This window comes from Scylla paramamosain, chromosome 6 (assembly GCF_035594125.1).
Source record: "Scylla paramamosain isolate STU-SP2022 chromosome 6, ASM3559412v1, whole genome shotgun sequence".
Classification (NCBI taxonomy): domain Eukaryota; kingdom Metazoa; phylum Arthropoda; class Malacostraca; order Decapoda; family Portunidae; genus Scylla; species Scylla paramamosain.
In genome coordinates this window covers 17,559,258-17,585,996 of record NC_087156.1, presented here as the reverse complement: position 1 = coordinate 17,585,996, position 26,739 = coordinate 17,559,258, and the positions used below count along the sequence as shown (strand labels likewise).

The 26,739-nt window shown below is 42.7% G+C and overlaps 1 long non-coding RNA gene across 1 annotated transcript in view; it reads left to right on the top strand.

Annotated features, from left to right (window-relative positions):
- LOC135101108 (uncharacterized) overlaps positions 1-20,951 on the top strand; it is a 78,242-nt gene extending 57,291 nt beyond the window's left edge. Inside the window, exons 2-3 of the long non-coding RNA XR_010269029.1 lie at positions 17,596-17,664; positions 20,678-20,951. This is a non-coding gene — a long non-coding RNA (uncharacterized LOC135101108). The remainder of the gene's footprint in view (positions 1-17,595; positions 17,665-20,677) is intronic.
- The last annotated feature ends 5,788 nt before the right edge of the window (positions 20,952-26,739 follow it).

The following is a 26,739-nucleotide window of genomic DNA, read 5'->3' as shown; positions in this document are numbered from 1 at the left end:
TGATAGTAGTAGTAGTAGTAGTAGTAGTAGATGTTGTTGTTGGTGTTATAGTTGTAGTAGTGGTAGTAGTAATACTGTGGTAGTAGTATTAGTAATAGTAGTAGTGGTAGTAGTAGTAGTAGTAGTAGTAGTAGTAGTAGTAGTAGTAGTAGTAGTAGTAGTATAGTAGTAGTAGTAGTAGTAGCAGCAGCAGCAGCAGCAGCAGCAGCAGCAGCAGCAGCAGCAGCAGCAGCAGCAGTAGTAGTAGAGAGTAGAGATGGTACAAGTGACAGGAGTAGCATCAAGAACTGGTAGCAAGAATTGAATTTGCAACACTCTGCCTGCAAATTGTGTAAACTCCACGTGCAAACAGAAACACACACACACACACACACACACACACACACACACACACACACAAGCAGCAGCAGTAGGGGCATTGTTATATCGTCCACTTGGAGGAGAAATCGGTATTTTTGACCGCGCCTTTCGTCCGCCTCGTCGAGCAGGTCCTCCCGCGCGTGAGTGAACTAATTGCCGCTTCACGCACACCAGGATCGCAGGGCGTGTGTCGCGGGTGTGACTCTCAATTATAGGACCATGAACCTTTCCAAACCACCCCTTTCCCTCCCCTCTCCTCCCCTCTCCTTCCATTACCTTCCCTGCTCCCCTCCTTCTCCCTTCCAGCACACCGTGAACCCAGCGTACCTAAAACACTGGCGGTTCACGAAGCAGGTGTCTAGCCGAGAGCTGTGAGAACATGACACAGCACCTTCACCGCAGCCACCACCACCGCCACCACCGCTTCCACTACCACCATCCTCATCATCAGTGTTACGTAAGAGCAGAGAGATTCGTGTTGACGTGACGCTCGCCTGGAAACTGCAACTTGTTTGTGTCGTTGTTGGAAAAATTGGAAATGACGGATGTGTGCCACGCTTTAATCTGGAGAGAGGTGTACATTGAACTCATCGTTGTTTTTACACACACACACACACACACACACACACACACACACACACACACACACACAGGATCATGCACGCGTTTGTGTGAGGCCATTCACCAGTGTGCATGATGGCTGTTGGTGTTCAGTGACTGTGCATGGCTGGGTGTAGGTTTGAAAGTGAACTTGTTGGGGCTGTCATGTTTAGGATCCGTTTGTGAAATAATAGAGAGAGAGAGAGAGAGAGAGAGAGAGAGAGAGAGAGAGAGAGAGAGAGAGAGAGAGAGAGAGAGAGAGAGAGAGAGAGAGAGAGAGAGAGAGAATTTTTTTCCATCGATAATTACTACAGCCGAGATAGAAATACCTCCATCAGAATAACACCTGTCTTCTGAGGGTTACATGAGTCAATTCAGACAGCAAGACCAGCGAGAAGAACCCCGGAAAGTATCGATTTATCTCCGCCTGGGCCGTGAGCGTTACAATAACCATTCCGTGCACTAATTGGCAATAACAAGAACGTAAAACTATAAGAACATTGAGAAAAAGTTTGGAGTGTGTGTGGTGTGGTGCTGAGTCTGATGCTTCGTGTCCGGCGGAGGGAGGGAGGGAGAAGGTGCGACGACAGGTGGCGAGGGGCGGTGGCTCCTCCCTCAGCTGGTGTTAACAGCCACGAGACCCTGAGAAATGGTCTGTCACTTCCGCTCCTCCCCTCCTTCCTTCATCCTTCGTTGCATTATTTTCCTTGTGGTCTTCCTTGCCGTCTCCGCCCTTATCATTATCGTAAATATTAACATCATCATCATCATTATTTTCTCATTATCACCATCATTATTTTATTCTCGTCATTCTTGTCCTCCTCCTCCTCCTCCTCCTCCTCCTCCTCCTCCTCCTCCTACTCGCCGCCTACTTTCCCTGTAACACGTATAGCACATTTCGTTAATTGGAATGCTGAACTAAGTCATCTGTACCTTCACAACACTTTTCCATTTGGATAATTAAAAACGTGGTATTTTTTTTTCTTTTCACTTTCCGAAAGAGGAGCTTATCTTTCTTTGCCACGTACGAAATTTGAATCAGTCCTTGTTTTTTTATTTTCTTTATTTATTGCTTAATTCTACAAAGGATTGTTTTCCGTGGTAGTAAAAAGAAAAGGAGGGTGGAAAAAACGTAGCACAAGTTGTGTGGAGGTTAACTCGGTGGCCTTGAAATCGTGTGTGTGTGTGTGTGTGTGTGTGTGTGTGTGTGTGTGTGTGTGCGCGCACACACACACACACACACACACACACACACACACACACACACACACACACACACACACACACACACACACTATACGAACTAAAATAGAGAATCAGGTCGAGGAACAAGGAAAAAAGACCCCCAAAAAAAGTAACAGATACACACAAGACACACGGCGAAGGAGACAGGCAGATAGGCAGCAAAAAGATAAATTGGGTGAACACATGAAGGTCGGAATATCATAGAAAACTGTGGTCACGGTGCCTTGGGAAGTTCTCAGACAATTTACGAACGAACTGGTTATTTAATCGAGGCGAGGAGGAGGAGGACGAGGACGAAGTGAAGGAGGAATAGGAGGAAGAGGAGGAGGAGGAGGGGACAACAGAGAGTAGAAGGATGCGTTTAGCAAAGGAGGAATTAGAAGAACTGTACATAAAACAGGAAATGGAAGAGAACGATGATGATGATAAGAGGAAATAGTAGCAATAAGAAGTGAAGGGCATCTAGAACGTACTGAATTCATCTCCCCACGTGTTTGTTTAGCTCCGACTCCAGAATTTTTAAACACACAAAACCTGTCACGAGGGGGAGAGAGAGGGAGAGGGAGAGAGAAGGAGGGAGGGAAAATGAAAAACGCAGGCACCCATTGTTTGCTGATGACAATATTTACATTCGCACGCACTGTTATCCTTGGCATTTCATTACAAGAAACCCGACTACTAATAACATCTTTTTATTAATATAAGGAGCGGTAAAAACTAATATTCTCTTGATTTTATGTTACATATTTATATACGATACCAAGAACGGTGCCGAAACTAGCTGGAAACTGAAGGTTACTCGTAGACACACACACACACACACACACACACACACACACACACACACACACACACACACACACACACACACACACACACACACACACACACACACACACACACACACACACACACAAACCTGATCAGCTCCGGGTGGATACATGTAAACCTTCAGTATACATACGATAATGCAGAGACGTGTCTGTATTTGTGTGCATATTCTTGTTTATCTTGTCAGAAAGGCATTAAAAGCAAGAAGAGAAGAAGGAAGAATGGAGTTATAAAGGAGAAGGCGGAGGAGGAGGAAGAGAAGGAGGAAAAATTAAGTAATACAGATAATGTGAAAGAATAGACGAAAGATGAAGAGGAGCAAGAGGAAGACGAGGAAAAAGAAGAGAAAAATTATTCACTGACATTTCATTGTAACTATATGCTTTTGCCAAAGGAAACGAGGAGGAGGAGGAGGAGGGCGAGATGGGAAATAAATAGGAGGAACTATTCGGATGAGGTGCAGGAAGACAAGCAAGGAAATACCGAACATTTCACTGATGAAGAGGAAGAAAGAGAGAATGTGTAGGGTTAGGAAAGGAGAAAATGGGATTGAATTAAGGGTAAGAGAAGTAAATGGAATATGAGAATCTTGAGGATTACGTAAATTTAAGAGATAAGGTTGATGGTCCAGAAAGAAAAGAAAAAAGAAAAGGAAGAAAGAAAGAAAATGAAGTACTTTTACGAGTGGTTAGATAGATTACGAGCAAGGAGGAGGAAGGAAGAGGAGGAGGAAGAGGAAAAAGAACGAAAATCAGTGTACTTATGCATGACAAGGCAATTGAGGAAAATGATGGATTGTCAGAAGGAAGCAGGAAGAAGAGACTAGAATTAAGGAGAATGAAAAAGAACTAACAAAGCAAGAAAGAATGAAGAATAAAAAGAAAGGAATACTAGAAGGAATGAAATGGAGGAAGAGGGGGTGAAGGAAGAAGAGAGTAAGACGGAGAGAGAAAAAAAGTAAAATTAACAAGGCGAGGGAGAATAAAGAGTAGAGAAGAAAAGGAATAGAAGAAATGGAATGGAGGAAGAGTGGGAATAAGAGAGTAAGATTAAAGAGAAAGAAATAAAGCAGAATTAGCAAGACGAGGAAAGAAGGAATACAGGAAAAATGGAAGAAAAGGAAAAGAAGAGGACGAAATGAAGTAAGAGGGGATACTACTAGATTCTGGGAGGGAGAGCGAGAGACTTCCCCCTGCGATTGCTCCCCGCGGCCTCCTAAGTTTGATTGGAGAGTATTTTTGATCAGGAAATCGCAGTAAGGAGACGGAGGAGAGGAGCAAAAGGCGACCTCTTGCGGCGCCGCTGATGCAAAATATATGAGTCTCACCTCTTCCTCGTCCTCCTCCTCCTCCTCCTGCTTCTGCTCCTTCTTCTGATGCTGCTGCTGCTGTTTCTTCTGCTTCTTCTTGTTATCATTCTTCTTTTTTCTTCTGTTTCTGTTTCTGTTCCTGCTTCTTCGTCGTTGTCGTTCTCTTCTCATTTCTTAAGTACTTTCCTCTTATTTATCTGTCTTTCTTCTTTTCTTCCTACTTTTCTTAATTTTCTTAATCTTCTAATCTTCGTCACTTGCTTCGTCTAGTTCCTCCTCCTCCTCCTCTTCCTCATTCTCCTCTTCTTCTCCTCTTCCTCTTTCTCCTCTTCCTCTTTCTTCTCTTCCTCTTCATTTTTCTCCTCCTCCTCCTCCTCGTCCTCCTGCTTTTTCTTCTCTCTCTCTCTCTCTCTCTCTCTCTCTCTCTCTCTCTCTCTCTCTCTCTCTCTCTCTCTCTCTCTCTCTCTCTCTCTCTCTCTCTCTCTCTCTCCTACCACACTAGTCTGGAGGTTATGCACAAATTCCCCTAATCATTCTCCATTTCTCCAAACACCACGCACTTCCTCTCTTTAACCTTTCTCTCTCCTTCCTTCTTCTATATTACGTGCGTGCTTGCGTGTCTGAGGGAGTGTTAGCCTCTCGTGTGTGTATATATGTGTGTGTGTGTGTGTGTGTGTGTGTGTGTGTGTGTGGATGACTTGATAGTTGTTTCTTGTGAATTATTATGGTCATCTTATCGCAAATGAAGTGCTCCATTGATTGAGTGTCGGAGCCTCGAACAGAATGACATTGCTCTGTTAGTTCCTGGCGGGTTCTATTAGTTCACGTTTGCCGTATCAGCCTGCCGGATGTCACTGTTTATTGGTGCTTTGCTGTCATTAGTTGTTGGGTTTTGATAAAGGTATTTTATTTTACTTATTTATTTTTTTCTTATCTGGTGTTATCACGACTGAGGATTTTACGTTTTTGTAGGAAAATAATGATGATAGATAACGGTTTACTTATGTTATTATTGTTACTACTACTACTACTACTACTACTACTACTACTACTAGCATCACCATTTTAACGTTAATAACCAAGACTTTATTAACGAAAAATTACTGAATACTGAAGCCATGAGAGAGAGAGAGAGAGAGAGAGAGAGAGAGAGAGAGAGAGAGAGAGAGAGAGAGAGAGAGAGAGAGAGAGAGAGAGAGAGAGAATTAATATCCATCCTTACTGTTTACAAGTTACACACAAGATCACTCACCTGTAAACAATGTCCGGTCCCATTCCCACCCTCACCACCCTCACCACTCACCCTTTCTCCCTCCTTCCCAACCCCTCCACTCGTGTCTCCTTCCCTTCCACTCTCCTGTCCCCTGCGGCGGGCGCCCCCACCTGTGAGGGAAGGGCACGGCGCACGCAATCTCATCATAATTTGGTTGTTGCATGAGACTTTCTCGGGGGATGGCACATGGATCTTGCTTTTAATAGCCACCCGCCTACCTTGCCCGTCCCAAGATGGTGGTGGGGAAGCGAGGCTGGGCGAGGCTGGGAGAGGACGTTGGTGACGGGCACGCATACGAACAGTGAGGCAGGTAGGCAAGTTTGGAAGCAGGTAGATTGATAGACGTAGTGGAAACCAGTTAGGGAACACGACGGTCAGGTAAGTGTGTTTTCTTTCTCAAGGCAGGTAAACGGACAGGGAAGATGATTGACAGGTGAAGAAATGTAATGAGGAATAAAGAAGTAGACGGACCAATAGAAATTAATAAACGTTGTGAAAACCAGTTAGATCATACTGTGAACAAGACAGGTAGATGTCTTTTTTTTTTTTTTTTAAGGCAGACAAACAGGCAGGTAGGGAAGATCATAGGCGGGTAAAGAAATATGATAAAGAATAAAGAAGTAGTTAAGTAAATTGAAAAGATAATTGACACAAAAATTACACAGGTGTTTGATTAAACATATTGATAGACTGATAAACCGGTAGAGGATATATACACAGGAAAACGATAGATAAAGGTGCATTTAAGGTACACGGACAGAGCGACAGGTAAAAATACATGCCCTTACAGAGAAAATGGACACATTGGCAGGCAGACAGTTAGACAGGCAAGGAGTGCAATGGAATAACTTGGAAAAACAAAAATTGATTGTTTGATGCTGAGTTTGTGAAGATTTTGTATTTGTTTATGTATTTTGCCCTTCCTTGCGTTGTATGCTTTAAGTAATGTTTTAAGTTTTCCATTCCTATCTTTTCTTTTATTGAGTTTTCTCTATACATTACCTCCTTTTGTTTTCGCTCTATCTCTACTGCTATTATCATATTGTTTTCCTTATTTACTATTTTCATTATTTAGTGTCTTTGTACATGCTTTTACCTTTTTCCTGTATTTCCTCTCTCCACTACATCCTTCCCCTCTCCCATCTCTCTTCCTATCCTCCGTTGTTTCTTCCTGTTTGTTTTCGTTTCCTGCAGCCTTCCTTACATCCTTCCTCTCCATCCCTCCCAAGTTTCTATTCTCCTCCATTCGCTCTTGCTGTCCTCCTTTGTCCCTTCTTCAATTCAAGTTTTCTCTTTTGCCTCCATTTCCTCCTTTATTCTTTTCTTTCTGTATTCCCTCTTTCTCACCAAGGTCGAGGCTGGTGAATTGTATCTGAGTCACACAAAGAATAAACAATTGGATCTAAAAGTTGAACTCAATATTATTTTATTTATTTTATTTATTTTTTTTTTATTTACAATCTGAAGGACCTTTTTATTTTTTGGTGCGTCACAAGCTATCATTGTTTTGTGTGTTGTTTTTAGTGGTGGTGGTTTTTGCTGTTGTTTCTTATTGTTGTTATTTATTTATTTACCTATCTATTTATTTGTAAGATTTTTTTCAGTTTTTTTTTCTTAATATTATTGTTATTTATTTATCTACCTAGTTGTTATTGCCACTTATTAGTAGTAGCATCACCACTTTTATATATATATATTTTTTTTTTATCACTAATGTTGGTCACTCCAGTCTTAACTTCTATTTTGATATTTATATTTCCTCTAGCTTATGTAATCATGTATGTATCTATCATTCCACGTATGTATGTATGCATGTAAGTGTTTTGTGTGTGTGTGTGTGTGTGTGTGTGTGTGTGTGTGTGTGTGTGTGTGTGTGTGTGTGTGTGTGTGTGTGTGTGTGTGTGTGTGCATGCTTGTAGATGTACTGTGTGCGCGTGCGGCCGCCCGTGAGGCGGCGGGGCGGGAGGCGCGGCTTCTTGAGGAGCCACGGAAGTGCTGGTGACGATTATGAATTTCATGCACCTTGGCGCCAGTCACGGCTGATTGGACGGGAGGAGGAGGAGGAGGAGGAGGAGGAGGAGGAGGAGGAGGAGGAGGAGAAAAAGGGGGAGAGTTTCTAAAAATACTGATAAAGAATATAACAGCGGTACCGAGGAGAAATGACGATGATGCAGACGAGAATGAGGGAAAAGAGGAAGGAAGGGAACGTAACCGTAGGTCAAGCAGATAACGGGAAGGTTTTTTTTGCTCTCAATCGTTGCGTCCTAGTTGAGGATTTTTAATTTATGCTTCTCACACCCGCCCTCCCTTAGGCGAAATAATAATAATAAAAAAAGATAACGTATGAACAAAAAAGGCGGTTGATAGGACTTTTGAAAAACTTGTTAAAAAGCTTGTAATAAATGTTAACATAGTGTTTAGAATTATTGCAGGCACAGTTTTTAGTACTGGTAAAAAAAAATAACATGATTTTAGTACTGTTGGTGATAACGGTGCTCCAGTCATAAGAAAAAAAAAACCAGGTGAAAATGTACACTTGTTTCATTACTAAAACTTCCATTCCATTTTACAACCAAGCATTATAATAAGAATATTATGCTGATAGTTAACGCTTTCTTTTTTAAGACTTCACTTTTCCTAATGGTTTCCTCTTTACTCAGCTCCCTTAACCTCTCCTTATGCTTGAGTCACTTCCTTGGTTTTCGTTGTTACACTTCTTGTCGCCTTCTTTGCCGTTCCTCCTCCCCTCACTGCCAGGAGCTTCAAGGCATCATTACGGGTGTGACTGCTAGAATTTCCCGCGGGTGTGTTGATGATAGTGTGGGAAGGTTGTCTCCGCTATATACTGCCAACCGCTCTCCACCACACCTTCCTCCTCCTTCCTCTCTTCATCCTCATCCTCGTCGTCGTCGTTGTCTTCTTCCTCCTCCACCTCTTCCTCTTTTTACAGATGATGATGATGGTATTAGTGGTAGTGGTAATGATGATGATGATAACGATAAGCGATTGACTGTGAATATGATTGTCAATATAAATGCATGGCTGCACACACACATTGTCATTGTGGTGAAATTATCACACACACACACACACACACACACACACACACACACACACACACACACACACACACACACACACACACACACACACACACACACACCTTTATGTTGCACGAAACGGAGTGCAGGAGTTTTCTCAAGTATTAATTTGTTTTTGTGGTGGGTGACATTCTTTCCTCCCTCTCGCTCCTCTCTTAGCACTGTCATCCCATGGCGCCATTTGCTCCATATTTATCTCTTTCCCTACATTAACCTCTCTCTCTCCTACCACTTTCTCTCTCCTTCCACTGCGTTATCTCTCGCCCACTCCATTGCCTCTCCCTTCATTCCGCTTCTTTTTCCACCCCCCCCTCCCTTCACTCTCTCACCCCTCTTGTAACCCTCTCCACTTTCCTCCCATTCCTGCCTCCTCCCTTCGTCCCCTCTCTCTACATGTCACGCTAAGGGTCTCGCTACGTTTTTATGCCTTACTTATGTAAAGGATTTTTTTTCTGTGCTGTGGGAATGAAGGGGAGCAGAGCAAGGCGGGGCTTGGACGGGGACGCGGACCAGGAAAGCAGTGAAGATGAAGGGGAAAGATAAATTGTGAGAAATTACGGTAAAAAGGCTAAAATGCAGCCCGCTATCGCCGTGAGGGGTTTTGTCGCCATGGCTGTCTGTCTGTCTGCTTGTCTGTCTTTCCGTTTCTCTGTGTATATATCGTATATGGTGGAAGCTGCTAACACACACACACACACACACACACACACACACACACACACACACACACACACACACACACACACACACACACACACACACACACACACACAAAGACACACTAACACACACACGAGATGTTGTTTTATTCATTGTTTTGTAAGATAAATGTTGTATTGCTAGAGATGATTGTGATTGTGGTGGTGGTGGTGGCGGTGGTGGTGATTTTCTGTGAGTTTGTGGTGGTATGTTATTATTTTGGTGTCGCAAATATATATGCACTATCATTGCCAATACAACCACTACCACATCCGTCACTACTACTACTGCAACTACTACTACTACTACTACTACTACTACTACTATTACTACTACTACTACTACTACTACTACTACTACTACTACTACTAATAAAGTAATAATAATAATAATAATAATAATAATAATAATAATAATAATAACAACAATAAAAATACCACCACCGTCACCACCACCACCACCACCGCCACCAGACCTCATCCATTAGCAAAAGAGTTAGTCTTCACCAACACCAATATGCATCTTCCAAGGCCACCATCACCACCACCACCAATGCTGCTACCCTGAGTAAACGTGTGTGTGTGTGTGTGTGTGGGTGTGGGTAACCTTGAGGGGCGGCCTACCTACTAACCTAATACCTACCCTTCCTCTGTAGCCACTCAGTCACCAAGATCCTCAACAGGAAGGCGAGTGGAATTCTCTCGTTTTCACCTTCAATTCAATGACAAAAAAAAATCTTAACCACCACCTACTAACAGTGTTGTGTGTTGCGTCTTTCAGGTGTGTTCGGTGTGTTGCTTGTGAGGTGTGAGGCGTGAGGGAGTCTGGTGCGTGTGGCGTGAGGGAGTCTGGTGTGTGTGTGTGTGTGAGTGTGTGTGTGTGTGTGTGTGTGTGTGTGTGTGTGTGTGTGTGTGTGTGTGTGTGTGTGTGTGTGTGTGTGTGTGTGTGTGTGGTCATCATGGCTGTACCTTGTCATGACGGCCAGTGACTTGAGATTTTATAGTAGTGAGTGTGGGAATGACTGCGATGGAGATGTATTGTTTTGTGTTGGTGTTTCTTTATGTTGCGTGTGTAATGGAATGTGGTAGAGATTGTTTATTAGAATTAGTATCCATGTTTATTTTACCTACTACATGTGAAGCTACTCTCTCTCTCTCTCTCTCTCTCTCTCTCTCTCTCTCTCTCTCTCTCTCTCTCTCTCTCTCTCTCTCTCTCTCTCTCTCTCTCTCTCTCTCTCTCTCTCTCTCTCTCTCTCTTTCTCTCTCTCTTCCCCCCCCCCTTGACGAACCCAAAACTCAGCCAAATATCGACAACTCACGCAAAGCAAACATGGTCACAGACCACCTGGACTCTTGCCTTATAGCTTTGGCTTCGTAATTTTAAACCTTAGCCTTGCCTTCAGCTTCACTCGTGGCATCACCCTTCACTTTAGAACCAGTGTTGAATTTTCGCTTTCACTGGAGTATTTTAGTGTTGACATAAATCTTTAAAGGTAACTTCAAGTTTCAGCATTAGTATTAATTACGTCTTCTGCTGCTTAACACGGCTTCCATCTGTTTGTAGTGCGAAGTGGTATGCTGTACCCTATACGAGGTATATACAGTATATGTATCTACGTATATATATATATATATATATATATATATATATATATATATATATATATATATATATATATATATATATATATATATATATATATATATATATATATATATATATATATATATATATATATATATATATATATATATATATGTGTAAAACACGCTTCAGGGAATGAATGTAATGTGGACTATTGCAGAACTTCTCTAAATTGAGAGTGTCACTTTACACAGAGTGCTGTGACTGTTGGTAGAGAGGATGTGATATTGTGTGCTAGTGTGATTTTTTTTTTTATATTATTGACTTTGACTAACACAATGAGAAAAAGAAAACTACAATAATTTTCGCTACATTACGGAAAGAAAGATTATTAGAAGCCTGAAAAAGAAGAGAATGTGGTCACGGTGTCTACAAACTCTATACCTTCCTTTTATAACAATTGTGAACAAAAAAAATACTTAGTGATATGAATATAAGAAAGGAAGATTACGTAATGTTTCAGATGTAATCACAAATCCTAACTAATTTATTTTACCTCAGTTTACGAAGGAATAAAAATGTTGAAGTTGTGTGTATGTAAATAGAGGCTTCGAGTGATGATCGGGGGCACTTTTGCTTCAGTGAGGCGGACAGACTAATGGACCTGTAAGAGAACCTCGACCACTGGAAATACAACAGACCATCGTGACCTGCAGGTGGGGAAGGGACGGCCTGCCCACACCTGCCTGTCCTTGGCTGTGTTAGCTTTAAACCACACACACACACACACACACACACACACACACACACACACACACACACACACACACACACACACACACACACACACACACACACACACACACACACACACACACACACACACACACACACACACACACACACACACACACACACACACACACACACACACACACACACACACACACACACAGAGAGAGAGAGAGAGAGAGAGAGAGAGAGAGAGAGAGAGAGAGAGAGAGAGAGAGAGAGAGAGAGAGAGAGAGAGAGAGAGAGAGAGAGAGAGAGAGAGAGAGAGAGGTCACGATTGTCTTAACTACAATAAAGGTAAAATTTATAGTGAACTATATATGATGAAATAATTTTCGTCCTTTTAGATATAAATCTTTAGCTGTAAATTCCTCTCAGCACCATTTATCCTTTTCTCTCCCATCTCTTCCTCTTACGTAACATTTTTAACCTTTTTCTCCTCACACATCTTATCCTTCCCTTGTCTTTTCCGTAGTTTATTTTTATTTTTTTTCATCTTACCTTCCCTTATCGTTTCCTTCTGTTCTTGTCTCCTTGTTTCCTTCTCTTTTTTTTCACTCTCTTCATATCCTCTTCTATTACTTTGTCCCCATTTACTTATATCCGAATTCCTGCCCCTCCCGTGGTCTTATTTACTGTCGTCAGCTCCCCTCCCCATTATATTCTCACTCCATTCCTTCTTATCCCATTAATTCCTCTCCCCATAACCTTCCTTCTCCATGATCTTCTCCCTTTCCGACCACCTTTTTTTTTTTTTCCTATTTTTCTTTCCTTTATTCCCCTCTCCTCGTTGTATTACCGTAATCCTCCTCCTCCTCCTCCTCCTCCTCCTCTTTCGCCTCCTCTCCACCATCCTCCCCGACGCCCTTCCCCAATCCATCTCCGTCTCCGCTCTCGCCGCCAGCCTGGAGGACGCCTAGCCTGTAACACACCGTCCCGCCCTTTACATAATTTTGAAATAAACTCCCACTCCTTATTCGTCCGACAGCTTTATTCATATTTTCAAAGCGCCCTTTCCTTAGAATGGGAGTTTCATTTTTGTTTCTCGTATTTTTTTTTTTTTTTTACTTTGGAATTAGTGTTTTCTGTGGGGTTTATTGAGTATATTAGTTGCTGGTAGGTATTCATGTGTGTAAATGCGTGTGTGCGTGTGTGTAGATGGGTAGGTGGGTGGGTGTTTATGTGGGCGTGTGATAGATTGTGTGAACTTACGTGCTCGCATGTGTGTAAGTGTGTGTGTGTGTGTGTGTGTGTGTGTGTGTGTGTGGGTGGGTGGGTGGGTGTGCGTGTGCGTGTGTGCCTGTGCGAGAGTGCATTTTAATCAGGAAGGGAGAATGCAGCAATTCCCGCCCCACTTGAGCCACTTAGCGTGTGGACAGATTGTGCGAGTCAGGAAATGTTTAGTGCACCCTCAGGAACGCTGCCAACACTCACATCTCAATATTTAACGCGCCGCAGCCCAACGGGAAAACTTTTCACATATACACACAGAGTAAAATTCTTAAAAGATTAATGATTGGAGTGAGAAAAAAAAATGCCATAACAGTTTGTGCTTTTTTCTTTGTTCAAAGTCACCTATCTTTATGTATTTTCATTGCTGGAATTACAGTGCACGTGAACAATTGTTACAAAGTGAGTGTTCGAGCGTGAAGCGCAGGTAGTTATTAGTGGTGCTGTCAGCTTCAGGTGAACGAATTTGCGAGGGTTGGCACGGCAGCAAACACTGCAACGCTCGATTGTAAAGTTGACAGTGTATCAATATTTTTGGCACTAACGGGATTTAATATCATGCAACTCTGAGACAAAAAGTAGAAAAAAAAAAAAGGAAAGCACACCTTTTCTGCCTTTTTTTTTTTTTTTTATCAGCTGATACACGTATTTTCAACACCTTTGACGTATCATTCCCGTTACTGCTTTCACTTAACAGTAGCGAGCGTGCGTGCGTGCGTGGAAGCAAACTCACGCATGCATGCACACGAATCGCTCGCCGTGCATGACTGTGGTGCATTAGAGAGCGCTGAAAACTTTCATTTGGTAGCAGTTCTCTCCAAATGACTTTTTCTCTATCTCTGTTTCCTGCAGTAAGTAGAATCTCACTGCTCCATCTCCTGCCGGAAACTGAAGGGCGCTGGTTTCTCGTATTCTTAAGCATCTGATTGGAAGTCAATAAATAGCGGTGGAGGGTCCGCGGCGATGAATCCTTTATGTTGCCGACAAGTGTGAGGGTGATGAGCGAGGCACACCCGGCACGCACACATGCATGTATATACGTACGTAGGACTTGAGGCGTGAAAGTAAAACACACACACACACACACACACACACACACACACACACACACACACACACACACACACACACACACACACACACACACACACACACGAGTACGTTACCCAGTCAGGAGCGAGCCTGTAAGCCCACCTTCGTTTCCATTTATCAAACATGAAAAACAAATCTTCAGCGTGTATACCAGACCCTCCGTGCAGCCTCGTGCAATATTTATACTATTGACTAGATCCATCGATACTGACGAGGAGGAAGAGAGAAGAAGAAGAGGAGGAGGAGGAGGAGGAGGAGGAGGAGGAGAGAGAGAGAGAGGAAGAGGTAGAGGAGGAGAAGAGTACGTGGGTGAGAGTGGCGGTAGTGAAGGAGAGGTAAAGGGGAGGCTGGGCGGTAAAGGGAGGTGGAGAGGGCGTCTGGAACACACAAATGGAAGCAGGAATCTCTAATACACTTTGGCCTCGCTCCAGACCACGGCATAAGGCGGCGGTTATCGGCCATCACAGTATCGTCGGCGCCGCGGTGTTAACATTTCCACAGTCACCAGAGATGTTGGGCCGCCGTGAGCCGCTGTCTGAACCGCAGCTCGCGTGACGGCGGCAGATTGCAGGTGTTGCCGCTCTGTACCCTGGCGCTGCTGTTGTTCATTTAACGTAGATGCGGATCCATATTTATAGGGTGTTTCGAGTACTTTCCGTTGCATTTGTGAGCACTGGAGTGAAACTAGAGAGGTGGTGGCGGCGGTAGTGGCGGCTGTGTAATGCCTCGGGTCAGCGCTCTGAGGTGAGTGCCTCTGTGTGCCTTGCCTGCTATGCCGAACAGCTCACGCTAAGAGGAAACTGACGTTATCGAATGTTTTGTCCTTCTATTCTTAAATTAATTTTGGAGAAGTTTTGTTATTGAATAATGAAACGTCTTTGAAGGAAAATAACTTCTTCATTTGTTTTACGGTGGTCCAGAGACTCCTTTCTTTCTTCAATAACTCTATTAAGATGGGCCCAGATACGTTTGGTATGGAAGGAAAGAAGGAAATAGAGGCAAGGAGGGAGGGATGGAGGAGTCTCACAACAAGTCATCATTCTCTTCGCTTCTCCTTTTTATCTCCGTTTTTTGCTCTATAACCAGCAATGTATAGGAGGATGAAGAGGCGTGTTTTCCTTTCTGATCAACTTAATTTTTTTTTTCTTTACGTCTTTGTTTCCACTTATACTTTTGTCACTGAGCTTTTTTCGTCAGGCAGCTGAGGGTCGATCCACAAGCCAAGACATGTGTCCCCCCAGCCCATAAAAAAAAACAGATAAAAAAAGCTTTGCCTTCCAGTGTCTTCCATCCTCCATCCTTGACCACGCCCGGGCATAGTCTTCATTCACCCACCTTCCGCTGTCACCCGTTCCTCCCTCACTTTATTTTTTTACCTTCTCTCTCTCCATTCTTGCTGTCTCCATCCTATTCCATGCTCCTTTCTGCCGTTCTAGTACATTTCTCTTTATTTTTATCATCTTCCTCCCATTTATCTGTGTCTCTCCAACAACCTCTACCATCTTCCCATCTTCTATCTCTCTTCCCTCCCACGTCCCTTTCCTCTTCCCTCTCGCTCTTCCCTCTCCGTGCAGTGTTGACTTAACCCAGACTCTGACGTGAGGGAGGCAGCCGTGTGCATCTCCGTGTGGGCAGCGTTACGTCACTGCACTAGCGGCGAGGCGGGAAGGAGGGAGGGAGGCGTGTGGAGCAACGTGGGGCGGCTCGCTCTCTCCCCTGCAAAGGCCGCGGAAAGTGTGTGAACATTGAGGCCGTAATGAGGAGTGGACGGATGGGAGGAGACGTGTGTGTGTGTGTGTGTGTGTGTGTGTGTGTGTGTGTGTGTGTGTGTGTGTGTGTGTGTGTGTGTATGTGTGTGTGTGTGTTCCCCCTCCTTTTACTTTCCCCCCATAAAGTAGGTCAGGCGTAAACTGGCGGAGGGAGTGGAGGAGTGGGTGGAGGAGGTGATAAAGGAGGAGGAAGGAGGAATACGAGTAAGCAGTAAAGAGCAAGAATAATACCCATAAAGGCGTGAAATCAGATACACGGCGTCCTGAGCCCTCACGTGTTGCTGTGCTGAGTAGATGAAAGCAGCGGAAGCTCATACTAATGTTTGCGATGAAAGCCAAACGTTGGTAATGGTGGCGGCGGCAGAGGCGATGGGAAAGCTGCTAGAGGGCGGGAGGGATGGAGGTAGGGGTCGTGTGCAGGTGGCTCTGGGGTCGTGTATGTTTGCTTGGCCAGGGGAGGCTGAGGCGGCGAATGGCTTTCCTGGAGGTGAGGTGAGGCTGCCCTGCGTTGCTCGTGTTTGTCTTCAGTCGTCAGAAGTTTGACATGAACACTGCTCCACCCTCACCACCGTCTGCTCTCTCTCTCTCTCTCTCTCTCTCTCTCTCTCTCTCTCTCTCTCTCTCTCTCTCTCTCTCTCTCTCTCTCTCTCTCATTCTTTCTACTTTTCTTCTTGTTTTTTTCTGTCTTTCCTACTTCCTCATCTACTTCCTGCTTTCCCCATTTCTCCCTGCCTGTTCTCTCTATGTTCTCCTTTATTCTCTTCTACTTTATCTCCCTGTGCTCTATAAAATTATAGAGCACATAGAGCCTCTTAAGTTCTCAGTTTTTCCCTCTTTTTCCGTCTTCTCTGTTCTCTCATTCTTCCCTTGCTTCATTGCTCTTCTCTCTCATTTATCTTCCTCCCGTTTTCTCTTTTTGTGCTCATCTTCCTTTAACTCTCTTGCTCTCCCTGCCTCTTCATATTTCTCTCCTGTGCATTTCCAGGCCTCTCTTCTTTCCCACCCCTCCCTTTATTTCTTTCCTCATTTCCATTTACTGGTTAGCAACAAGAATAAAAGATGAGGGGAACAAAGGCTATGTAGGGCAAGGTGACGAGACAGGAAGGGGAGAGTGGAAAGATTTACTGGTAGATTAGTAGTAGAGAGTAGGAGAAATAGAGTGAATTATTACTATGTAGCAGCCAGATAACACCAGAGCAAGGAATGAAGTGCTGCTATTAAACTTGTAGTGAGAGGAAAAGGCAAGTTTTTTTTTTTTTTTAGTTTGTAAGAATTCCTTGTTCCTCCTGGCTCTCAAGTGTCTTAATGTAATGCGTAGCTGAAGGAAATTAGAGTTGTGAATTTGTCAAGAAGGTCTGGGAGTATTTGTTCGTTTGAAAAGATTATTTGAATATGAAAATAGATAATCTTTGAGAACAGCTATGATTTTTGCTTCGCTGCGAGTATCTCAAGAAAACAATATACTCTTCCTCTCCCATTGCAAGCAGAACCGCATTCCATTTGCGGATACTACATATTTATACATTAATAGCACGAGACTCGACATGTATCGCAAATTTACTTCAAGCAACATTTTGCCAAACCAATCCACTGCCATTCTTCTCTTCCTTTCTTAGACAACCACAGACTTGGGACTCCGATCAATATGGCGACTGCAGCTACATATAAAAATAAGCCTGTAAGACGCTCACTCATTTTCTTCCTTTTCAGGTGGGGTAAGAGCAACCAGAAGCATCCCCGCCCTGCCTTGCGCGGCGCCACCTCGCCAGACATGAGCAAGTAAGAATCGAGTATCCTCAAACAAATTATCTTGTTAACGTAGCGCAGTAAGTGGCTCTCTACTTTCTTTACGGTGAATAAAAGGTCCGGCAAAGGTGAATACAGGTTACGGGGAACGTGTTTGGAACCCTTAATGGGAACGCGGTTAATAATGAGACAACATGTCAGCCTCGAGGGACCGCAAGTCGCCTCGGGGAGCATAAAAGGCAGACTAATTTAGTAGTAGCAGCGGGCGACATGGCAGATCGCATGACGGTGGAGGCCTCGCTGCGATCGTGCGTGTTGCTGCCTGATCACTTTGGGAGCATCGAGGGCGGGCGTTCCGAAGGTGATTTTTGTCCTGGGTTCTAGTGGGTACTATTTTTTTGTTATTATTTTTGTTGTTCTTCTCAAGCGAGGTTCTTGTGTCGAGACGTAGTAGGTAGTATAAGGAAGAGGTGGAGGAGGAACAGACGGGGGAGTAAGGGAAGGAAAATAAAGAAATGGAAATGCTAGTGAAGGAAGATGATGAAAAAAGGAAAGTAGAGCAATAGAGATGAAATGAAGTAGAGGAAAGATAAAAAAGAAAATCATGCCGAGGAAAAAAAAATATCAGTAAAGGAAGAGATGCAGATAGAGAAACAATAAAACAAATCTTAAAAACTGAAATACTGGAGTAAGAGAGAGAGAGAGAGAGAGAGAGAGAGAGAGAGAGAGAGAGAGAGAGAGAGAGTAGTAGTAGTGGTGTATGTTGACAGCAGTGGGAGGCGGTGATGGGGAGCTCGGTTGTTGAAGGTGTAAATATGTAAATAAGATTAGCGGTCATTCCCGCGTCTGTTGGATGGAGGGAGACGGATGGCGGGCCTGGGGCGTGACGGGGAGCACCTGTTGGGGGAGGGATGGAGGTAGGGAAAGGGAGAGGGGAGCACAGAGACGGGAGAGAGAAAAGAGGAAGTGACAGACAGTCAGAAAATAAAGATCAGAAAATGGGAGAGAAAAATAAATAAGCAGATGCAAAAAAGAAAAAAAAATAATGGATAGAGCAGTGAGGGAAGGAAGGAAGGAAATTAAAGAGAAAGGAGGAAGTGACAGAGTCAAAAAAACAAACATCAAGAAGGGAGAAGATAGAATAAATGAGCAGATAGAAGAGAGAGAGAGAGAGAGAGAGAGAGAGAGAGAGAGAGAGAGAGAGAGAGAGAGAGAGAGGAGAGAGAGAGAGAGAGAGAGAGAAATAACAGAATCGGAAATGTGAGCAGGGAGATGCGAGAGAGAGAAAGAGAAAGTGAATGTTTGAGAGATAGGAGAGACGGTTAAGGAGAAGAGTAAAAGATTGTATAAAAGGAAGTAATAAGACAGATGGAAAGAGGAGAAATTTAACTGAAAAGGGGGAAAGAAAAGGAGAGAAGATAGAGAGGAAGGGAAGAAAAAAAAATGAAAATGGGAGGGAATTAAAAATAAAATGAAAATGGAGATGGGAAAAAAGGAGAAATGTAACAGAATATAGTTGGAGGGGTAACGCAACGATTGGTAGGAAAAAAAATGGAAAAACGAATGGATTAAGGAATAGACGACTAAATGAAACACATCAAAATATATAAAAATACATTGCGTTTCATATTGTTTTGCGAAATTTCAGCTTTGGAAGTGACGGAAAGAATGGAAAGAAAAAAAAAAATGAAAACAGGATATGTATGAATGTATAGGAAAGAAAAAAAAATTGAAGAGGATACGATAAATATAATTCGAATCGTCATGTGAGTTTCCTCGTGGTTTCGGTGGATTACCGTTTTCTGGGAAGGCGGTGGAGGCACAAACACGCTAGAAAATGTATCTTGCGTTAACATAATACATAAATTTCCCTTGACCATCTACGGAGCAGGCGTGGAAGGCTGAGGAGAATGAATGAAGGAAGAAAAAGAATGAGGGAAGAAATGTTTGAGACAGATTGATAATAATATACTTTGATAACACAACAACGAGCAAAACATAACACAGTTTCCCTCTTTCTTAAGCTTTTTAAAGAGCAAGAAATTGAATGAGCATTTTTCTCTTAATTTTCTGCCTTTTGCCAATCTCCTTGACGAATAGTATAAGATTAACAGATATTTTTTATTTCAAATAGTTATTAAAATCTTCCTCCATTCCTCCTCATCTTCCCTTTCTTTCCCTGTCTCTCACATCAATCCAAGACCATCATCACCTCCTCTTTTATCTGTCAAGTAAGGGAAGATACCAGTGAATTGAATAAACAGAAAAACATATAGACTGAAACTAAAGAGTGTAGATCATGCATCTTTAATTTTTTCCCTTCGTTCCTCATCCCTCAAAACTATTTTCAATCCATCATCCTCTCCAGTAAATAGAATAATCCGAGAAATAGAGGTGCATTGTAATTTAGTTGCGTAGCTCTTCCTCTATTCCTCCTCATCTTTCCATTCTTATCTCATCCCTCATATCTATCTCAGTTCATCATCCTTTCTTCCTCATCTGTCAAATAAAAATGTAATGCCAGGGAATGGAATAAGACGAGAAATAGAAGAGGATTGCATTTAGTAGTGTAGCTTCTCCTGCTTCCCTCTCGGGCATCTGGGTAGAAAATTTTCAGGTTAGCTTCGGCTTTCCCTATTATTGACCCTCCCTGTTTTTGTGTGCTACTGCCTGCCAGCTTCATCGACCCACCGCAAACCCTGTCTTGTGGTTTCTTCTTTCATGATTTTCCTCTCTTGTTTTGTTTGTTCGTTCTCTTCTTTCTTTTCTTGCTTTTCTTTCCTTGTTTTACTTTTCTTGTTCTCGTTCTTCCTGTTCATCATCATTATATTATTATCCTCATTATATTTACTCCCTCTCTTTTTTTCAGTTTTCTAATCCACTTACGTCTTACCTTGTGCGAAATGGTTTCGTTTTTTTGTTCGCGATACTTAATCTGTGATTAGTCTCCTGTCGATAAAAAGAGGGATCACATGAAGCATCGTTTAGTTATTTAGGTGTACGTGTGCTTCCGCTGGTCTATATGTACTTGCTTGCGATCCTATAGATGGAACCTACAACAGAAGGGGAACGCTAAGTGAGTGGCAGTGTGGCGTGGGCAGGCGGCGAGACAGGCCTTTGCAACGGCTGGAGTGGATGCAGGCCCTGCGGATTGACGCTTTTCAAACCCTGATGGCGTGAATGATTGGCTATATAGAGGCGCGTCCCGAGAGAAGGTCCTGTGTTCATTTCAACCAGAAGAAACGCTGCCACCGTTTGTACTATTTCTCTAATAATTTATTAAGTTTGTGTTTGTAATGAATTATAATTGTACATACAGGTGACTCTTGTTTTTTTTTTTTTCTTTTATGTGATATTTGGTGACACTATGCCTACAAGTTCCTATATACCGTGTAAAAGGAGAAATACCTGTGCATTATTGAATAGTAATTACCATGTAGTCATCATGACGCGAGTAGTTATCAGTGGTGTGTGTATTCATTATATTTTCATTGGTATATTCATGCATTTATATAATAGAATTGATAGAACAGATATGTTTGTATTCGTGCATCACAACTGGTAGGCAAGAACTTTGGAATATTGCTTAATATTTTCTCTTCCTAAGCACGACTATATAAATTAACATCTCCCCATAAGTAAAGACTAGAAAAGGCTTCCAGCGTGCGCGTTTAATGTGTTTCCTGACAAGTGTATAAGTATCACGATATTTATTCACTTGTAAATATGTCGTGTAGGAGGTGCGATGTGCAATTACCTTACGTGTTTTTTTTTTGTGTTGTGACTGGAAACACCGCGATGCCTGCAGTGTGACGGAGGCGTGTCGTTAGTGCGGGAGGAAGGTTTTAGATAGAGAATGCTTAGGCCTGTCATGTTAATCAAAGAAGAAGAAAACTGGTGGATAAGCATTTAATAATGAGAGAGAGAGGAGAGAGAGAGAGGAGAGAGAGGAGAGAGAGAGAGAGAGAGAGAGAGAGAGAGAGAGAGAGAGAGAGAGAGAGAGAGAGAGACAGTAGAGTTTAATTAACAAGAAGGCATTACCTATAGATTCTCTCCTCTCTCTCTCTCTCTCCTCTCTCTCTCTCTCTCTCTCTCTCTCTCTCCTTCTCCTCTCATCCTCTCTCTCCTCTCTCTCTCTCTCCTCTCTTTTGATGGGTAGTTATGGTGTCGTAATAATGTAGTGTGATGGGTGATAAGATGGTGGTGACGAGGTGGTGATGGAGTGTGGGGTGATGAAGATAGGTGGTGGTGGTGGTGGTGGTGGTGATGGAGTGTGATGAATGTTAATGGTTAATGATTGGTTATGTAGTGACGGATAATTCGTGAAGGATGGATGTTAATGAACGGGTCTGATTCTTTTGTTGTTATTATCATCACTATTATTATTATTATTATTATTATTATTATTATTATTATTATTATTATTATTATTACTATTATTATTATTACTTTTATTATTATTATTATTATTATTATTATTATATGGGGCTAAGAGTGTCAACGATTGTGTTTATGAATGTGTGGTGCTTTGTCTGAGCCACCCTGTGTGAGATTGCTTGCGTGGTAAATAAATAGATAATTATTATTATTATTATTATTATTATTATTATTATTATTATTATTATTATTATTATTATTATTATCATTATTATTATTATTGTTATTATTATTATCATCGAACTTTTTATCCCTTCATAGAAAACTAGACATATTCATCACATTACATATCACATTCTACAGTAACGTGGACAAATTTATCAGTAAACTCACTACAAATTCCATTACTGAATTACTGAAGGATTATCAGTACTTACGGCAATTATTTAGTTCACTACCTAAACAGCAGGGAACGCTAAACCTTTATTTCTCGCACAAAGGGGATTAGAAAACAGAAGACAGAGGGCCCGGCTGAGTGCGCGTTTAGCTGAGGAAGGAAAGAGGAAGGCGCGGCGTCCAACTCTTTGTGTACACGATGAGAGAAAAAATCCATAATTTGGCTGCAGCTCCTGACGCCTCTCCTCCCAAAAGTGTGTAGTTTAATCTTGCACAGGAAAAAGTAGGAAAGAATAACAGGTTTTTCAGTACAGGTTTATAATGTTTATTCTGTTGTAGGAACTAGCAGGGAAGACGAGGTGAGGAAGGTTGATGATGATGATGCCGAGGAAGAGGAGGATGCTGATGAGGAGGAAATATTAATCTCTCAGCATGGAGACTTCAACGCAATGAGTGAGGGAGAGAAATTTCAACGCTCTTAAGTAGTAATCTTGGAGGAAATTATTACTTGGCTTTCTGCAGATCATCAGGGGTAAGTGTTAAATTTGCTTAATTTGCGCGGGGTGAAAGAGCTTGTTTGTTCATTTTTTATCCGCATCTAAAAAATCACCACCAGTAATGTTAGATACGAATGACATGGACAAATATGAACGATAATAAAAAGAAACCTTCAAATTGGGCAAACAAGAAAGCCCCACGCTAAAGACCAATTAGATATGAAAGCATTCCTCGCGGGGTTAATGTAAAAAGATAACGTTAATAAATCTAAGTTTATCGTGGGAGTGTTGAAGGTGATGAGAGGCGGGCCAGGGAGTGAGGAAGGCCTGCAACAGGACTGATTCGCGTTGTGTTGTGTTGTGGTTTGAGGCAATTCTTCAGGTTTTCAATAATGAGGCGCAGGAAGTGACTGCTGTCTTATCATAATAGTCTGAAAGAAACTTGTTTGGGGAGGGGATTTTGTTTTTGTGCTCTCTCTCTCTCTCTCTCTCTCTCTCTCTCTCTCTCTCTCTCTCTCTCTCTCTCTCTCTCTCTCTCTCTCTCTCTCTCTCTCTCTCTCTCTCTCTCTCTCTCTCTCTCTCTCTCTCTCTCTCTCTCTCTCTCTCTCTCTGGATTTTGATGACTTACACGTGTCAGCCACACACACACACACACACACACACACACACACACACACACACACACACACACACACACACACACACACACACACACACACACACACACACACACACACACACACACGGTCAATCAGTCAGCCCGTCAGTCAGCCAGAGACATCCAGAAGACTAAAGCAAAAATAGCAGATAAATAATGCATATCCAATTCGAATGGTAATTTGTCTCGCTTCAACCAGTGGCGAGAAGCGTAGCGCCGGGACGAGGTTGTTAGCGGGATGGCGCAGCGCATTCCTCCAAACGACTTATTAGCAACAACACAAAGCAGAAATAGAAAAGCGATACTACTACTACTACTACTACTACTACTACTACGTTGCATTTACAAAATAATAGGATAGTTTAAACTGAAATAACTCATACATTAATGTTTTGTTTACAGTTCAAAGATTATGATTACGAGTTGTTTTGCTGTGTGTGTGTGTGTGTGTGTGTGTGTGTGTGTGTGTGTGTGTGTGTGTGTGTGTGTGTGTGTGTATGGTGGGTGTTGTGTATGTGTGTGTGTGTGTTTCGATGTATTCAGTGTGGTGGTGTCGTGGAATATTGCTGTTGTTGGCCATATTGTTGTTGTTGTTGCTGTTGTTGATGACTGTTGTTGGCGTGACGGTATTCCTGACAACCCGTAAAACAGCCTCTGATTAGCTCATTGTTTTGGGTTTAACAACACAGAGTACGCAGGAGACAGAGAGAGAGAGAGAGAGAGAGAGAGAGAGAGAGAGAGAGAAGAGAGAGAGAGAGAGAGAGAGAGAGAGAGAGAGAGAGAGAGAGAGAGAGAGAGAGAGAGAGAGAGTCCTTTTGTTTGAGAGCGGAAGAGACAGCAATTCAACCATCATATTTTACGCCAGAAAATATTACTACATTCCTGTGCCCGTCCGCTTCTCATCATCCGAGACGCATACAGGAAGGACCTTTGTTGTGTGTATACTTGGCGGCTCACCCCTGGGTGCTCTCACACACACACACACACACACACACACACACACACACACACACACACACCACACACACACACACACACACACACACACACACACATACACACACACACAAACACACAGGGAGACAGGTTAATGTTAGGCAGATAGATAGTGAAAGATTTACGCACATGATATTGGATAGTTAGAGAAATAAAAATATTACAGATAGAGAACGCAAGAGAGAACAAAAAAGAGAAGAAAATACATAGAAAATGCTAGGCAGATGAAATGAGAGAGCACTGGACAGATAAGATAGACAGTGATAAACAAATATAGGGCAAAACAGAGCTAGACACGTAGAGAAAGTACTTGAAAGGAAGTCAGAGACATGGAATAAATCAGCATAATATCTCCTCTTAAGTAATTATGGAGGCGGTCACGGGGAAGATGAATGAAGGCTAGGAGAAGCAGGTAAAAGTAGAAGTAAAAGGTGGGTCACAAAGAGCGCCCTTAATGAGCTTCCCATTCGTTCCTCCACTGGCCTCTCGATGTTCATTTCTCCCCTCACGGCCTTCGCTTTAAATGAGAACTTTTGCGTTAACCTTTTGGTCTTTGGGTTCTGGTGTTTATGTTATATTTAGTTGTATACTGACGGTGTTTATTATTATTATTTATTATTATCATTATATTTTTTTTTGGTAGGGGGACATTTTATTTATTTATTTATTTACTTATTTATTTATTTATTTTGTATTTGCTTGTGTTTGTGCTAGTGTTTTTTTTTCAATTACTGTCTCGAATTACTTTTTTATTCAGGTTTGTCTCTCTCTCTCTCTCTCTCTCTCTCTCTCTCTCTCTCTCTCTCTCTCTCTCTCTCTCTCTCTCTCTCTCTCTCTCTCTCTCTCTCTCTCTCTCTCTCTCTCTCTCTCTCTCTCTCTCTCTCTCTCTCTCTCTCTCTCTCTCTCACCTCTACCTCTCCCTTTCTCCCTCCGTCCCTTCGTCCCTCCACCTCCCCCTTCCTCCACCTCCCACCCACACACACACGCATTCACTCAAAAAACACACAAAATTATCACATTGGCCAGGCGTAAATAAGACACAGTAATCAGGCAGGTGGGGTGGTGGGTTGCCTGCCCACTAATGACTGACATGTTGCACCTGGGAACGCTATAAGGGCAGGCCGACAGGTGACCCACAGACCGCAATGCTTGTCTTGCGGTGTGTGCGTGCGTGTGTGTATGGCTGTGTCCTCGGTGGTGTGTGTGTGTGTGTGTGTGTGTGTGTGTGTGTGTGTGTGTGTGTCTGTGTGTGTGTGTGTGTGTGTGTGTGTGTGTGTGTGTGTGTGTGTGTGTGTGTGTGTGTGTCGAGTGTCATAAACCTGTATCGATAATGTGAACAAAATGGATTCTTCGTTAAACATAATGGATGCGAGTCGCTTGAGAGAAAGAGAGAGAGAGAGAGAGAGAGAGAGAGAGAGAGAGAGAGAGAGAGAGAGAGAGAGAGAGAGAGAGAGAGAGAGAGAGGGGAAAATATTTAGTGTACTCGACTCACTAGTAACAAAGACACTGAGTACCGGTTTCTTTATTGTATTTACAGAGAGAGAGAGAGAGAGAGAGAGAGAGAGAGAGAGAGAGAGAGAGAGAGAGAGAGAGAGAGAGAGAGAGAGAGAGAGAGAGAGAGTAGTAACCTGCTTGGGTACACCTGGCCACCTGCGGGGACACCAACAAATGAGCGTGACGACAAACAAACAAACACTCCACCGACACACATCATTTACTTCCCGCCACACGTTGCAGGCTGTCCTCCTCCTCCTCCTCCTCCTCCTCCTCCTCCTCCTCCTCCTCCTCCTCTTCGTTTTGGTGATGAGGCGTACCCTTCTCCTTGTTCTTATTCTTCATTTGCGTTCCTTCTTACGTTTATTCTTCCTCTTCTTCCTTTTCTCCTTTTCTTCCTCTTCCTCCTCCATTTATTATACTTATTACGCGTAGTGTTTCCTTTCCTTGGTTGTTTTTTTCGTATGACTCTTTATATTATTTTTACTTTATTTATTATTGTTCTCTTTTATTCATTATTTTGTAGGAGTGTTTTTTCAGCTCATATATCTTTTTTCCCCCTTTATTTCCACTTCTCTTTCGCATCGTTAATCATCTGGTCACATCACCTTCCCTTAACCACACCACCACCATCACCACCACCATCACCCCTACCACCACCACCACGACTCCCACCCCTACCACGACTCC